The sequence below is a fragment of the Mustela lutreola genome, chromosome 2, assembly GCF_030435805.1.
Source record: "Mustela lutreola isolate mMusLut2 chromosome 2, mMusLut2.pri, whole genome shotgun sequence".
Lineage (NCBI taxonomy): Eukaryota > Metazoa > Chordata > Mammalia > Carnivora > Mustelidae > Mustela > Mustela lutreola.
Genome location: NC_081291.1, coordinates 63,215,790 through 63,233,185, shown reverse-complemented (window position 1 = coordinate 63,233,185; position 17,396 = coordinate 63,215,790).

Below are 17,396 nucleotides of genomic sequence, written 5' to 3'. Positions count from 1 at the left end.
ACTCCTTCCACTGAAACCCCGTGCCTCCTCCAAGCTTCCCCATCTTGGAGGAAGACGGCATCTGACACCCCGTTATTTCAGGGAGCTGTTTCTGCGAGTTCAGCGTTGGCGCCTGGTGGCTAGCGCATGTCTGCCCCAGGGACAGTTGGCCAAGGAGCTACTGTCTCCTTGGGCCCAGAGGCTCAGGACAGGCAGGTTCTCTGCCCAGACTCCTTCTAAAGAGTGGAGCACGCGCCTTGCCCACCTCATCACCTCCTGTCTCCTTAGCAGCCAGGCTTCTTTCTCTCTGCACCGGGAGCGGGTGATACTTGTATTGCCGGCTCTCCTGCTTCGCAACCGTTTCGAGACCAGAAGGCCAAATGATCCTGCTCTTCTCCCCGGGCAGCGTGCTGCACCTTCCACAGACATGCTCCTAGGGAGTGCAGTGAAAAACGTGTCCCTTTCCTAAAGGCTCTTTCCACAGGCTCCACCGGGCTTCTCTCTCCGGCAGAGGGTTTGCCCAGGCATAGAGGATTTCGCTCCATGCGGGTTTATGACACCGTGCTGAGGAGACCAGCTCAGGGAAACAGGAGCATCCGTCAGACCGGACTCTGAATTCCCAAAGAATGCTGTGCTTTCCCAGATGGGATGCCAGGGCAAAGAGACTTTCGCTCTATGCGGGTTTCTCCCATAGTGCTGCGAATACTAGGCTAAGGCAAGCAGCAACAGCAGCCCTCAGAACCGACTCTGATTTCCCCGCGACTGCAATGCTTTCGCAGATGTTTTCAGCTTGGCACAAAGCGCACTTCGCTGCTGCTATCTCAGAAAGGCTTTGGGTGTTCACTCTGCGCGGCAGGGAAGAAGATCCGCGGGAGAGCTGGTGCCTCTTGGGACTTGCTTTCCCGGGAACCAAGTTCAAGCCCGGGGTTCACCTTGCTATGCCGAACTAAGCAGACACAGTCACAACTCTGCAGCAGCGTGCGTGTCCTAGCATGGCACTCTATGCCTATTAAGATCTCCTGGGGTAGGTAAGGCTTTGCTTTTTGCTCTGGTGTCAGGCAGACTCGGGGTTACGCCTGTCCTTCACCACAGGAGGGAGGAGGCGACAGGGTCACTGCACACCGCCCGTGCAGTGGGATGGGGAACCGTGGGGGACTGTCTCCACTCTTTCCCCGGCACACCCCCTCCCACCCACATCGCTGCCACATCTTGGTGGAAGACGGCATCTGTCTGCTCGTTTCTCCATGTGGCTGTTTCTGCGAGTTCCGGGTATGGCACCTGGTGGCAAGCCCAAGTCTGCCCTTGGGACAGGTGGCCAAGGAGATGCTCTCCCCTTGGGAACAGAGGCACAGGACAGGTCTGCCATCTGCCCAGACTCCTTCCTCAGAGTGGAGTACGCGCCTCTGCCCTAGTCGACCCCTCATGTCTCCTTAGCAGCCAGGCTTCCATCTCTCCGCACAGGGAGCGGGTGACCCTTGTCTTGCGACCGGCCTGCTGTTCGTGCCACGGCAGCCTATCCTGCTTTCCGAGCGTTTCCCGACCCCAAGGCCAACGGCTCGTTCTCTTCTCCGGGGGCGGCGTTCTGCGCCTTCCCCACACTTGCCTTCTCTCTCAGGCAGAGGGGATGCTAGGGCAAAGAGTATTTCGCTCCATGCGTGTATCTTCCACAGAGCTGCAGAGACGAGCTCAGGCAGCAGCAGCAGCATCCCCAAACACAACTCTGATTTCCCAAGGAACGCTGTGCTTTCCCAGGGGAGATGCCCAGGCAAAGAGGCTTTCGCTGTATGCGGGTTTCTCCCACCGCGAGACTGGGCTCAGGCAAGCAGCAGGAGCCCGCAGAACATTTCTCAGCGAATGCTGTGCTTTCGCAGAGGCTTTGGCTTGGAGCAAACAGCACTTCGCTGCTGCTTCCTCAGCAAGGCTTCAGTCGCGTCAGGGAAGAAGAGCTGCGGGAGAGCTGGTGCCTCTTGGGCCTTGCTTTCCCAGGCTCCATGATCGCGTCCTGGGTTCACCCAGCCAGGCCGAACTAAGCAGACACAGCCACAACCCCGCAGTAGCGTGCGTAGTCTAGGATGGCACTCTAGGCACACTACCATCTCCCAGTGTATGCATCGCTTGGGCTTTTACTCTGGCGCTCAGGCGGATTCTCGGTCTAGGCCAGTGCCCTCGCCACAGGAAAGGAGAGGTGACAGGATCCCTGCACACCGCACGTGCACTAATAGGGAGCTTTGGGGAACTGTCCCCACTCCTTCCACTGAAACCCCGTGCCTCCTCCAAGCTTCCACATCTTGGAGGAAGACGGCATCTGACACCCCGTTATTTCAGGGAGCTGTTTCTGCGAGTTCAGCGTTGGCGCCTGGTGGCTAGCGCATGTCTGCCCCAGGGACAGTTGGCCAAGGAGCTACTGTCTCCTTGGGCCCAGAGGCTCAGGACAGGCAGGTTCTCTGCCCAGACTCCTTCTAAAGAGTGGAGCACGCGCCTTGCCCACCTCATCACCTCCTGTCTCCTTAGCAGCCAGGCTTCTTTCTCTCTGCACCGGGAGCGGGTGATACTTGTATTGCCGGCTCTCCTGCTTCGCAACCGTTTCGAGACCAGAAGGCCAAATGCTCCTGCTCTTCTCCCCGGGCAGCGTGCTGCACCTTCCACAGACATGCTCCTAGGGAGTGCAGTGAAAAACGTGTCCCTTTCCTAAAGGCTATTTCCACAGGCTCCACCGGGCTTCTCTCTCCGGCAGAGGGTTTGCCCAGGCATAGAGGATTTCGCTCCATGCGGGTTTATGACACCGTGCTGAGGAGACCAGCTCAGGCAAACAGGAGCATCCGTCAGACCGGACTCTGAATTCCCAAAGAATGCTGTGCTTTCCCAGATGGGATGCCAGGGCAAAGAGACTTTCGCTCTATGCGGGTTTCTCCCATAGTGCTGCGAATACTAGGCTAAGGCAAGCAGCAACAGCAGCCCTCAGAACCGACTCTGATTTCCCCGCGACTGCAATGCTTTCGCAGATGTTTTCAGCTTGGCACAAAGCGCACTTCGCTGCTGCTATCTCAGAAAGGCTTTGGGTGTTCACTCTGCGCGGCAGGGAAGAAGATCCGCGGGAGAGCTGGTGCCTCTTGGGACTTGCTTTCCCGGGAACCAAGTTCAAGCCCGGGGTTCACCTTGCTATGCCGAACTAAGCAGACACAGTCACAACTCTGCAGCAGCGTGCGTGTCCTAGCATGGCACTCTATGCCTATTAAGATCTCCTGGGGTAGGTAAGGCTTTGCTTTTTGCTCTGGTGCTCAGGCAGACTCGGGGTTACGCCTGTCCTTCACCACAGGAGGGAGGAGGCGACAGGGTCACTGCACACCGCCCGTGCAGTGGGATGGGGAACCGTGGGGGACTGTCTCCACTCTTTCCCCGGCACACCCCCTCCCACCCACATCGCTGCCACATCTTGGTGGAAGACGGCATCTGTCTGCTCGTTTCTCCATGTGGCTGTTTCTGCGAGTTCCGGGTATGGCACCTGGTGGCAAGCCCAAGTCTGCCCTTGGGACAGGTGGCCAAGGAGATGCTCTCCCCTTGGGAACAGAGGCACAGGACAGGTCTGCCATCTGCCCAGACTCCTTCCTCAGAGTGGAGTACGCGCCTCCTCCCTAATCGACCCCTCATGTCTCCTTAGCAGCCAGGCTTCCATCTCTCCGCACAGGGAGCGGGTGACCCTTGTCTTGCGACCGGCCTGCTGTTCGTGCCACGGCAGCCTATCCTGCTTTCCGAGCGTTTCCCGACCCCAAGGCCAACGGCTCGTTCTCTTCTCCGGGGGCGGCGTTCTGCGCCTTCCCCACACTTGCCTTCTCTCTCAGGCAGAGGGGATGCTAGTGCAAAGAGTATTTCGCTCCATGCGTGTATCTTCCACAGAGCTGCAGAGACGAGCTCAGGCAAGCAGCAGCAGCATCCCCAAACCCAACTCTGATTTCCCAAGGAACGCTGTGCTTTCCCAGGGGAGATGCCCAGGCAAAGAGGCTTTCGCTGTATGCGGGTTTCTCCCACCGCGAGACTGGGCTCAGGCAAGCAGCAGGAGCCCGCAGAACATTTCTCAGCGAATGCTGTGCTTTCGCAGAGGCTTTGGCTTGGAGCAAACAGCACTTCGCTGCTGCTTCCTCAGCAAGGCTTCAGTCGCGTCAGGGAAGAAGAGCTGCGGGAGAGCTGGTGCCTCTTGGGCCTTGCTTTCCCGGGCTCCATGATCGCGTCCTGGGTTCACCCAGCCAGGCCGAACTAAGCAGACACAGCCACAACCCCGCAGTAGCGTGCGTAGTCTAGGATGGCACTCTAGGCACACTACCATCTCCCAGTGTATGCATCGCTTGGGCTTTTACTCTGGCGCTCAGGCGGATTCTCGGTCTAGGCCAGTGCCCCCCCCACAGGAAAGGAGAGGTGACAGGATCCCTGCACACCGCACGTGCACTAATAGGGAGCTTTGGGGAACTGTCCCCACTCCTTCCACTGAAACCCCGTGCCTCCTCCAAGCTTCCACATCTTGGAGGAAGACGGCATCTGACACCCCGTTATTTCAGGGAGCTGTTTCTGCGAGTTCAGCGTTGGCGCCTGGTGGCTAGCGCATGTCTGCCCCAGGGACAGTTGGCCAAGGAGCTACTGTCTCCTTGGGCCCAGAGGCTCAGGACAGGCAGGTTCTCTGCCCAGACTCCTTCTAAAGAGTGGAGCACGCGCCTTGCCCACCTCATCACCTCCTGTCTCCTTAGCAGCCAGGCTTCTTTCTCTCTGCACCGGGAGCGGGTGATACTTGTATTGCCGGCTCTCCTGCTTCGCAACCGTTTCGAGACCAGAAGGCCAAATGATCCTGCTCTTCTCCCCGGGCAGCGTGCTGCACCTTCCACAGACATGCTCCTAGGGAGTGCAGTGAAAAACGTGTCCCTTTCCTAAAGGCTATTTCCACAGGCTCCACCGGGCTTCTCTCTCCGGCAGAGGGTTTGCCCAGGCATAGAGGATTTCGCTCCATGCGGGTTTATGACACCGTGCTGAGGAGACCAGCTCAGGGAAACAGGAGCATCCGTCAGACCGGACTCTGAATTCCCAAAGAATGCTGTGCTTTCCCAGATGGGATGCCAGGGCAAAGAGACTTTCGCTCTATGCGGGTTTCTCCCATAGTGCTGCGAATACTAGGCTAAGGCAAGCAGCAACAGCAGCCCTCAGAACCGACTCTGATTTCCCCGCGACTGCAATGCTTTCGCAGATGTTTTCAGCTTGGCACAAAGCGCACTTCGCTGCTGCTATCTCAGAAAGGCTTTGGGTGTTCACTCTGCGCGGCAGGGAAGAAGATCCGCGGGAGAGCTGGTGCCTCTTGGGACTTGCTTTCCCGGGAACCAAGTTCAAGCCCGGGGTTCACCTTGCTATGCCGAACTAAGCAGACACAGTCACAACTCTGCAGCAGCGTGCGTGTCCTAGCTTGGCACTCTATGCCTATTAAGATCTCCTGGGGTAGGTAAGGCTTTGCTTTTTGCTCTGGTGTCAGGCAGACTCGGGGTTACGCCTGTCCTTCACCACAGGAGGGAGGAGGCGACAGGGTCACTGCACACCGCCCGTGCAGTGGGATGGGGAACCGTGGGGGACTGTCTCCACTCTTTCCCCGGCACACCCCCTCCCACCCACATCGCTGCCACATCTTGGTGGAAGACGGCATCTGTCTGCTCGTTTCTCCATGTGGCTGTTTCTGCGAGTTCCGGGTATGGCACCTGGTGGCAAGCCCAAGTCTGCCCTTGGGACAGGTGGCCAAGGAGATGCTCTCCCCTTGGGAACAGAGGCACAGGACAGGTCTGCCATCTGCCCAGACTCCTTCCTCAGAGTGGAGTACGCGCCTCTGCCCTAGTCGACCCCTCATGTCTCCTTAGCAGCCAGGCTTCCATCTCTCCGCACAGGGAGCGGGTGACCCTTGTCTTGCGACCGGCCTGCTGTTCGTGCCACGGCAGCCTATCCTGCTTTCCGAGCGTTTCCCGACCCCAAGGCCAACGGCTCGTTCTCTTCTCCGGGGGCGGCGTTCTGCGCCTTCCCCACACTTGCCTTCTCTCTCAGGCAGAGGGGATGCTAGGGCAAAGAGTATTTCGCTCCATGCGTGTATCTTCCACAGAGCTGCAGAGACGAGCTCAGGCAAGCAGCAGCAGCATCCCCAAACCCAACTCTGATTTCCCAAGGAACGCTGTGCTTTCCCAGGGGAGATGCCCAGGCAAAGAGGCTTTCGCTGTATGCGGGTTTCTCCCACCGCGAGACTGGGCTCAGGCAAGCAGCAGGAGCCCGCAGAACATTTCTCAGCGAATGCTGTGCTTTCGCAGAGGCTTTGGCTTGGAGCAAACAGCACTTCGCTGCTGCTTCCTCAGCAAGGCTTCAGTCGCGTCAGGGAAGAAGAGCTGCGGGAGAGCTGGTGCCTCTTGGGCCTTGCTTTCCCGGGCTCCATGATCGCGTCCTGGGTTCACCCAGCCAGGCCGAACTAAGCAGACACAGCCACAACCCCGCAGTAGCGTGCGTAGTCTAGGATGGCACTCTAGGCACACTACCATCTCCCAGTGTATGCATCGCTTGGGCTTTTACTCTGGCGCTCAGGCGGATTCTCGGTCTAGGCCAGTGCCCTCCCCACAGGAAAGGAGAGGTGACAGGATCCCTGCACACCGCACGTGCACTAATAGGGAGCTTTGGGGAACTGTCCCCACTCCTTCCACTGAAACCCCGTGCCTCCTCCAAGCTTCCACATCTTGGAGGAAGACGGCATCTGACACCCCGTTATTTCAGGGAGCTGTTTCTGCGAGTTCAGCGTTGGCGCCTGGTGGCTAGCGCATGTCTGCCCCAGGGACAGTTGGCCAAGGAGCTACTGTCTCCTTGGGCCCAGAGGCTCAGGACAGGCAGGTTCTCTGCCCAGACTCCTTCTAAAGAGTGGAGCACGCGCCTTGCCCACCTCATCACCTCCTGTCTCCTTAGCAGCCAGGCTTCTTTCTCTCTGCACCGGGAGCGGGTGATACTTGTATTGCCGGCTCTCCTGCTTCGCAAACGTTTCGAGACCAGAAGGCCAAATGCTCCTGCTCTTCTCCCCGGGCAGCGTGCTACACCTTCCACAGACATGCTCCTAGGGAATGCAGTGAAAAACGTGTCCCTTTCCTAAAGGCTCTTTCCACAGGCTCCACCGGGCTTCTCTCTCCGGCAGAGGGTTAGCCCAGGCATAGAGGATTTCGCTCCATGCGGGTTTATGACACCGTGCTGAGGAGACCAGCTCAGGCAAACAGGAGCATCCGTCAGACCGGACTCTGAATTCCCAAAGAATGCTGTGCTTTCCCAGATGGGATGCCAGGGCAAAGAGACTTTCGCTCTATGCGGGTTTCTCCCATAGTGCTGCGAATACTAGGCTAAGGCAAGCAGCAACAGCAGCCCTCAGAACCGACTCTGATTTCCCCGCGACTGCAATGCTTTCGCAGATGTTTTCAGCTTGGCACAAAGCGCACTTCGCTGCTGCTATCTCAGAAAGGCTTTGGGTGTTCACTCTGCGCGGCAGGGAAGAAGATCCGCGGGAGAGCTGGTGCCTCTTGGGACTTGCTTTCCCGGGAACCAAGTTCAAGCCCGGGGTTCACCTTGCTATGCCGAACTAAGCAGACACAGTCACAACTCTGCAGCAGCGTGCGTGTCCTAGCATGGCACTCTATGCCTATTAAGATCTCCTGGGGTAGGTAAGGCTTTGCTTTTTGCTCTGGTGTCAGGCAGACTCGGGGTTACGCCTGTCCTTCACCACAGGAGGGAGGAGGCGACAGGGTCACTGCACACCGCCCGTGCAGTGGGATGGGGAACCGTGGGGGACTGTCTCCACTCTTTCCCCGGCACACCCCCTCCCACCCACATCGCTGCCACATCTTGGTGGAAGACGGCATCTGTCTGCTCGTTTCTCCATGTGGCTGTTTCTGCGAGTTCCGGGTATGGCACCTGGTGGCAAGCCCAAGTCTGCCCTTGGGACAGGTGGCCAAGGAGATGCTCTCCCCTTGGGAACAGAGGCACAGGACAGGTCTGCCATCTGCCCAGACTCCTTCCTCAGAGTGGAGTACGCGCCTCTGCCCTAGTCGACCCCTCATGTCTCCTTAGCAGCCAGGCTTCCATCTCTCCGCACAGGGAGCGGGTGACCCTTGTCTTGCGACCGGCCTGCTGTTCGTGCCACGGCAGCCTATCCTGCTTTCCGAGCGTTTCCCGACCCCAAGGCCAACGGCTCGTTCTCTTCTCCGGGGGCGGCGTTCTGCGCCTTCCCCACACTTGCCTTCTCTCTCAGGCAGAGGGGATGCTAGGGCAAAGAGTATTTCGCTCCATGCGTGTATCTTCCACAGAGCTGCAGAGACGAGCTCAGGCAGCAGCAGCAGCATCCCCAAACACAACTCTGATTTCCCAAGGAACGCTGTGCTTTCCCAGGGGAGATGCCCAGGCAAAGAGGCTTTCGCTGTATGCGGGTTTCTCCCACCGCGAGACTGGGCTCAGGCAAGCAGCAGGAGCCCGCAGAACATTTCTCAGCGAATGCTGTGCTTTCGCAGAGGCTTTGGCTTGGAGCAAACAGCACTTCGCTGCTGCTTCCTCAGCAAGGCTTCAGTCGCGTCAGGGAAGAAGAGCTGCGGGAGAGCTGGTGCCTCTTGGGCCTTGCTTTCCCGGGCTCCATGATCGCGTCCTGGGTTCACCCAGCCAGGCCGAACTAAGCAGACACAGCCACAACCCCGCAGTAGCGTGCGTAGTCTAGGATGGCACTCTAGGCACACTACCATCTCCCAGTGTATGCATCGCTTGGGCTTTTACTCTGGCGCTCAGGCGGATTCTCGGTCTAGGCCAGTGCCCTCGCCACAGGAAAGGAGAGGTGACAGGATCCCTGCACACCGCACGTGCACTAATAGGGAGCTTTGGGGAACTGTCCCCACTCCTTCCACTGAAACCCCGTGCCTCCTCCAAGCTTCCACATCTTGGAGGAAGACGGCATCTGACACCCCGTTATTTCAGGGAGCTGTTTCTGCGAGTTCAGCGTTGGCGCCTGGTGGCTAGCGCATGTCTGCCCCAGGGACAGTTGGCCAAGGAGCTACTGTCTCCTTGGGCCCAGAGGCTCAGGACAGGCAGGTTCTCTGCCCAGACTCCTTCTAAAGAGTGGAGCACGCGCCTTGCCCACCTCATCACCTCCTGTCTCCTTAGCAGCCAGGCTTCTTTCTCTCTGCACCGGGAGCGGGTGATACTTGTATTGCCGGCTCTCCTGCTTCGCAACCGTTTCGAGACCAGAAGGCCAAATGCTCCTGCTCTTCTCCCCGGGCAGCGTGCTGCACCTTCCACAGACATGCTCCTAGGGAGTGCAGTGAAAAACGTGTCCCTTTCCTAAAGGCTATTTCCACAGGCTCCACCGGGCTTCTCTCTCCGGCAGAGGGTTTGCCCAGGCATAGAGGATTTCGCTCCATGCGGGTTTATGACACCGTGCTGAGGAGACCAGCTCAGGCAAACAGGAGCATCCGTCAGACCGGACTCTGAATTCCCAAAGAATGCTGTGCTTTCCCAGATGGGATGCCAGGGCAAAGAGACTTTCGCTCTATGCGGGTTTCTCCCATAGTGCTGCGAATACTAGGCTAAGGCAAGCAGCAACAGCAGCCCTCAGAACCGACTCTGATTTCCCCGCGACTGCAATGCTTTCGCAGATGTTTTCAGCTTGGCACAAAGCGCACTTCGCTGCTGCTATCTCAGAAAGGCTTTGGGTGTTCACTCTGCGCGGCAGGGAAGAAGATCCGCGGGAGAGCTGGTGCCTCTTGGGACTTGCTTTCCCGGGAACCAAGTTCAAGCCCGGGGTTCACCTTGCTATGCCGAACTAAGCAGACACAGTCACAACTCTGCAGCAGCGTGCGTGTCCTAGCATGGCACTCTATGCCTATTAAGATCTCCTGGGGTAGGTAAGGCTTTGCTTTTTGCTCTGGTGCTCAGGCAGACTCGGGGTTACGCCTGTCCTTCACCACAGGAGGGAGGAGGCGACAGGGTCACTGCACACCGCCCGTGCAGTGGGATGGGGAACCGTGGGGGACTGTCTCCACTCTTTCCCCGGCACACCCCCTCCCACCCACATCGCTGCCACATCTTGGTGGAAGACGGCATCTGTCTGCTCGTTTCTCCATGTGGCTGTTTCTGCGAGTTCCGGGTATGGCACCTGGTGGCAAGCCCAAGTCTGCCCTTGGGACAGGTGGCCAAGGAGATGCTCTCCCCTTGGGAACAGAGGCACAGGACAGGTCTGCCATCTGCCCAGACTCCTTCCTCAGAGTGGAGTACGCGCCTCCTCCCTAATCGACCCCTCATGTCTCCTTAGCAGCCAGGCTTCCATCTCTCCGCACAGGGAGCGGGTGACCCTTGTCTTGCGACCGGCCTGCTGTTCGTGCCACGGCAGCCTATCCTGCTTTCCGAGCGTTTCCCGACCCCAAGGCCAACGGCTCGTTCTCTTCTCCGGGGGCGGCGTTCTGCGCCTTCCCCACACTTGCCTTCTCTCTCAGGCAGAGGGGATGCTAGTGCAAAGAGTATTTCGCTCCATGCGTGTATCTTCCACAGAGCTGCAGAGACGAGCTCAGGCAAGCAGCAGCAGCATCCCCAAACCCAACTCTGATTTCCCAAGGAACGCTGTGCTTTCCCAGGGGAGATGCCCAGGCAAAGAGGCTTTCGCTGTATGCGGGTTTCTCCCACCGCGAGACTGGGCTCAGGCAAGCAGCAGGAGCCCGCAGAACATTTCTCAGCGAATGCTGTGCTTTCGCAGAGGCTTTGGCTTGGAGCAAACAGCACTTCGCTGCTGCTTCCTCAGCAAGGCTTCAGTCGCGTCAGGGAAGAAGAGCTGCGGGAGAGCTGGTGCCTCTTGGGCCTTGCTTTCCCGGGCTCCATGATCGCGTCCTGGGTTCACCCAGCCAGGCCGAACTAAGCAGACACAGCCACAACCCCGCAGTAGCGTGCGTAGTCTAGGATGGCACTCTAGGCACACTACCATCTCCCAGTGTATGCATCGCTTGGGCTTTTACTCTGGCGCTCAGGCGGATTCTCGGTCTAGGCCAGTGCCCCCCCCACAGGAAAGGAGAGGTGACAGGATCCCTGCACACCGCACGTGCACTAATAGGGAGCTTTGGGGAACTGTCCCCACTCCTTCCACTGAAACCACGTGCCTCCTCCAAGCTTCCACATCTTGGAGGAAGACGGCATCTGACACCCCGTTATTTCAGGGAGCTGTTTCTGCGAGTTCAGCGTTGGCGCCTGGTGGCTAGCGCATGTCTGCCCCAGGGACAGTTGGCCAAGGAGCTACTGTCTCCTTGGGCCCAGAGGCTCAGGACAGGCAGGTTCTCTGCCCAGACTCCTTCTAAAGAGTGGAGCACGCGCCTTGCCCACCTCATCACCTCCTGTCTCCTTAGCAGCCAGGCTTCTTTCTCTCTGCACCGGGAGCGGGTGATACTTGTATTGCCGGCTCTCCTGCTTCGCAACCGTTTCGAGACCAGAAGGCCAAATGATCCTGCTCTTCTCCCCGGGCAGCGTGCTGCACCTTCCACAGACATGCTCCTAGGGAGTGCAGTGAAAAACGTGTCCCTTTCCTAAAGGCTATTTCCACAGGCTCCACCGGGCTTCTCTCTCCGGCAGAGGGTTTGCCCAGGCATAGAGGATTTCGCTCCATGCGGGTTTATGACACCGTGCTGAGGAGACCAGCTCAGGGAAACAGGAGCATCCGTCAGACCGGACTCTGAATTCCCAAAGAATGCTGTGCTTTCCCAGATGGGATGCCAGGGCAAAGAGACTTTCGCTCTATGCGGGTTTCTCCCATAGTGCTGCGAATACTAGGCTAAGGCAAGCAGCAACAGCAGCCCTCAGAACCGACTCTGATTTCCCCGCGACTGCAATGCTTTCGCAGATGTTTTCAGCTTGGCACAAAGCGCACTTCGCTGCTGCTATCTCAGAAAGGCTTTGGGTGTTCACTCTGCGCGGCAGGGAAGAAGATCCGCGGGAGAGCTGGTGCCTCTTGGGACTTGCTTTCCCGGGAACCAAGTTCAAGCCCGGGGTTCACCTTGCTATGCCGAACTAAGCAGACACAGTCACAACTCTGCAGCAGCGTGCGTGTCCTAGCATGGCACTCTATGCCTATTAAGATCTCCTGGGGTAGGTAAGGCTTTGCTTTTTGCTCTGGTGCTCAGGCAGACTCGGGGTTACGCCTGTCCTTCACCACAGGAGGGAGGAGGCGACAGGGTCACTGCACACCGCCCGTGCAGTGGGATGGGGAACCGTGGGGGACTGTCTCCACTCTTTCCCCGGCACACCCCCTCCCACCCACATCGCTGCCACATCTTGGTGGAAGACGGCATCTGTCTGCTCGTTTCTCCATGTGGCTGTTTCTGCGAGTTCCGGGTATGGCACCTGGTGGCAAGCCCAAGTCTGCCCTTGGGACAGGTGGCCAAGGAGATGCTCTCCCCTTGGGAACAGAGGCACAGGACAGGTCTGCCATCTGCCCAGACTCCTTCCTCAGAGTGGAGTACGCGCCTCTGCCCTAGTCGACCCCTCATGTCTCCTTAGCAGCCAGGCTTCCATCTCTCCGCACAGGGAGCGGGTGACCCTTGTCTTGCGACCGGCCTGCTGTTCGTGCCACGGCAGCCTATCCTGCTTTCCGAGCGTTTCCCGACCCCAAGGCCAACGGCTCGTTCTCTTCTCCGGGGGCGGCGTTCTGCGCCTTCCCCACACTTGCCTTCTCTCTCAGGCAGAGGGGATGCTAGGGCAAAGAGTACTTCGCTCCATGCGTGTATCTTCCACAGAGCTGCAGAGACGAGCTCAGGCAAGCAGCAGCAGCATCCCCAAACCCAACTCTGATTTCCCAAGGAACGCTGTGCTTTCCCAGGGGAGATGCCCAGGCAAAGAGGCTTTCGCTGTATGCGGGTTTCTCCCACCGCGAGACTGGGCTCAGGCAAGCAGCAGGAGCCCGCAGAACATTTCTCAGCGAATGCTGTGCTTTCGCAGAGGCTTTGGCTTGGAGCAAACAGCACTTCGCTGCTGCTTCCTCAGCAAGGCTTCAGTCGCGTCAGGGAAGAAGAGATGCGGGAGAGCTGGTGCCTCTTGGGCCTTGCTTTCCCGGGCTCCATGATCGCGTCCTGGGTTCACCCAGCCAGGCCGAACTAAGCAGACACAGCCACAACCCCGCAGTAGCGTGCGTAGTCTAGGATGGCACTCTAGGCACACTACCATCTCCCAGTGTATGCATCGCTTGGGCTTTTACTCTGGCGCTCAGGCGGATTCTCGGTCTAGGCCAGTGCCCTCCCCACAGGAAAGGAGAGGTGACAGGATCCCTGCACACCGCACGTGCACTAATAGGGAGCTTTGGGGAACTGTCCCCACTCCTTCCACTGAAACCCCGTGCCTCCTCCAAGCTTCCACATCTTGGAGGAAGACGGCATCTGACACCCCGTTATTTCAGGGAGCTGTTTCTGCGAGTTCAGCGTTGGCGCCTGGTGGCTAGCGCATGTCTGCCCCAGGGACAGTTGGCCAAGGAGCTACTGTCTCCTTGGGCCCAGAGGCTCAGGACAGGCAGGTTCTCTGCCCAGACTCCTTCTAAAGAGTGGAGCACGCGCCTTGCCCACCTCATCACCTCCTGTCTCCTTAGCAGCCAGGCTTCTTTCTCTCTGCACCGGGAGCGGGTGATACTTGTATTGCCGGCTCTCCTGCTTCGCAACCGTTTCGAGACCAGAAGGCCAAATGCTTCTGCTCTTCTCCCCGGGCAGCGTGCTGCACCTTCCACAGACATGCTCCTAGGGAGTGCTGTGAAAAACGTGTTCCTTTCCTTAAGGCTCTTTCCACAGGCGCCACCGCGCTTCTCTCTCAGGCAGAGGGGATGCCCAGGCATAGACGGTTTCGCTCCATGCGGGTATATGACACCGTGCTGAGGAGACCAGCTCAGGCAAACAGGAGCATCCCTCAGACCGGACTCTGATTTCCCAAAGAATGCTGTGCTTTCCCAGAGGGGATGCCAGGGCAAAGAGGATTTCGCTCTATGCGTGTTTGTCCAATGGTGCTGCGAATACTAGGCTAAGGCAAGCAGCAACAGCAGCCCTCAGACCCGACTCTGATTTCCCAGCGACTGCTATGCTTTCACAGAGGTTTTCAGCTTGGCACAAACCGCACTTTGCTGCTGCTTCCTCAGAAAGGCATTGGATGTTCACTCTGCACGGTAGGGAAGAAGAGCTGCGGGAGAGCTGGTGCCTCTTGGGACATGCTTTCCTGGGCTCCGAGTTTACTCGCGGGATTCACCTTGCTATGCCGACCTAAGCAGACACAGTCACAACCCTGCAGCAGCGTGCTAGGCCTAGCATGGCACTTTATGCCTATTACCATCTCCTGGGGTAGGTTAGGCTTTGCTTTTTGCTTCGGCTCTTGGAGAGACTCGGGGTCTAGGCCAGTGCCTTCACCACAGGAGATAGGAGGCGACAGGATACCTGCACACGGCCGTGAACTGAATAGGGAGCATTGGGGGACTGTGCCAACTCCTCCCCTTAAACCCCGTGCCTCCTCCAAGCTTCCACATCCTGGAGGAAGTCGGCATCTGACTCCCCGTAATTTCAGGGAGCTGTTTCTGCGTGGTCAGTGTAGGTGCCTTGTGGCTAGCGCATGTCTGCCCCAGGGACAGGTGGCCAAGGAGCTGCTGTCTCCTTGGACGCAGTCCCTCAGGACAGGCATGCTTTCTGCCCAGACTCCTTCCTAAGGGTGGAGCACGCGCCCTGCCCTACACATTCCCTCCTCTCTCCTTAGCAGCCACGCTTCTGTCTCTCTACACTGGGAGCGGATGATACTTGTATTACCCTCTCCTCTGCTTTGCAACCGTTTCCAGACCAGAAGGCCAACGGCTCTTGCTCTTCTCCCCGGGCAGCGTGCTGCACCTTCCACAGACATGCTCCTAGGGAGTGCAGTGAAAAACGTGTCCCTTTCCTAAAGGCTCTTTCCACAGGCTCCACCGGGCTTCTCTCTCCGGCAGAGGGTTTGCCCAGGCATAGAGGATTTCGCTCCATGCGCGTTTATGACACCGTGCTGAGGAGACCAGCTCAGGCAAACAGGAGCATCCGTCAGACCGGACTCTGAATTCCCAAAGAATGCTGTGCTTTCCCAGATGGGATGCCAGGGCAAAGAGACTTTCGCTCTATGCGGGTTTCTCCCATAGTGCTGCGAATACTAGGCTAAGGCAAGCAGCAACAGCAGCCCTCAGAACCGACTCTGATTTCCCCGCGACTGCAATGCTTTCGCAGATGTTTTCAGCTTGGCACAAAGCGCACTTCGCTGCTGCTATCTCAGAAAGGCTTTGGGTGTTCACTCTGCGCGGCAGGGAAGAAGATCCGCGGGAGAGCTGGTGCCTCTTGGGACTTGCTTTCCCGGGAACCAAGTTCAAGCCCGGGGTTCACCTTGCTATGCCGAACTAAGCAGACACAGTCACAACTCTGCAGCAGCGTGCGTGTCCTACCATGGCACTCTATGCCTATTAAGATCTCCTGGGGTAGGTAAGGCTTTGCTTTTTGCTCTGGTGCTCAGGCAGACTCGGGGTTACGCCTGTCCTTCACCACAGGAGGGAGGAGGCGACAGGGTCACTGCACACCGCCCGTGCAGTGGGATGGGGAACCGTGGGGGACTGTCTCCACTCTTTCCCCGGCACACCCCCTCCCACCCACATCGCTGCCACATCTTGGTGGAAGACGGCATCTGTCTGCTCGTTTCTCCATGTGGCTGTTTCTGCGAGTTCCGGGTATGGCACCTGGTGGCAAGCCCAAGTCTGCCCTTGGGACAGGTGGCCAAGGAGATGCTCTCCCCTTGGGAACAGAGGCACAGGACAGGTCTGCCATCTGCCCAGACTCCTTCCTCAGAGTGGAGTACGCGCCTCCTCCCTAATCGACCCCTCATGTCTCCTTAGCAGCCAGGCTTCCATCTCTCCGCACAGGGAGCGGGTGACCCTTGTCTTGCGACCGGCCTGCTGTTCGTGCCACGGCAGCCTATCCTGCTTTCCGAGCGTTTCCCGACCCCAAGGCCAACGGCTCGTTCTCTTCTCCGGGGGCGGCGTTCTGCGCCTTCCCCACACTTGCCTTCTCTCTCAGGCAGAGGGGATGCTAGGGCAAAGAGTATTTCGCTCCATGCGTGTATCTTCACAGAGCTGCAGAGACGAGCTCAGGCAAGCAGCAGCAGCATCCCCAAACCCAACTCTGATTTCCCAAGGAACGCTGTGCTTTCCCAGGGGAGATGCCCAGGCAAAGAGGCTTTCGCTGTATGCGGGTTTCTCCCACCGCGAGACTGGGCTCAGGCAAGCAGCAGGAGCCCGCAGAACATTTCTCAGCGAATGCTGTGCTTTCGCAGAGGCTTTGGCTTGGAGCAAACAGCACTTCGCTGCTGCTTCCTCAGCAAGGCTTCAGTCGCGTCAGGGAAGAAGAGCTGCGGGAGAGCTGGTGCCTCTTGGGCCTTGCTTTCCCGGGCTCCATGATCGCGTCCTGGGTTCACCCAGCCAGGCCGAACTAAGCAGACACAGCCACAACCCCGCAGTAGCGTGCGTAGTCTAGGATGGCACTCTAGGCACACTACCATCTCCCAGTGTATGCATCGCTTGGGCTTTTACTCTGGCGCTCAGGCGGATTCTCGGTCTAGGCCAGTGCCCTCCCCACAGGAAAGGAGAGGTGACAGGATCCCTGCACACCGCACGTGCACTAATAGGGAGCTTTGGGGAACTGTCCCCACTCCTTCCACTGAAACCCCGTGCCTCCTCCAAGCTTCCACATCTTGGAGGAAGACCGCATCTGACACCCCGTTATTTCAGGGAGCTGTTTCTGCGAGTTCAGCGTTGGCGCCTGGTGGCTAGCGCATGTCTGCCCCAGGGACAGTTGGCCAAGGAGCTACTGTCTCCTTGGGCCCAGAGGCTCAGGACAGGCAGGTTCTCTGCCCAGACTCCTTCTAAAGAGTGGAGCACGCGCCTTGCCCACCTCATCACCTCCTGTCTCCTTAGCAGCCAGGCTTCTTTCTCTCTGCACCGGGAGCGGGTGATACTTGTATTGCCGGCTCTCCTGCTTCGCAACCGTTTCGAGACCAGAAGGCCAAATGCTCCTGCTCTTCTCCCCGGGCAGCGTGCTGCACCTTCCACAGACATGCTCCTAGGGAGTGCTGTGAAAAACGTGTTCCTTTCCTTAAGGCTCTTTCCACAGGCGCCACCGCGCTTCTCTCTCAGGCAGAGGGGATGCCCAGGCATAGACGGTTTCGCTCCATGCGGGTATATGACACCGTGCTGAGGAGACCAGCTCAGGCAAACAGGAGCATCCCTCAGACCGGACTCTGATTTCCCAAAGAATGCTGTGCTTTCCCAGAGGGGATGCCAGGGCAAAGAGGATTTCGCTCTATGCGTGTTTGTCCAATGGTGCTGCGAATAC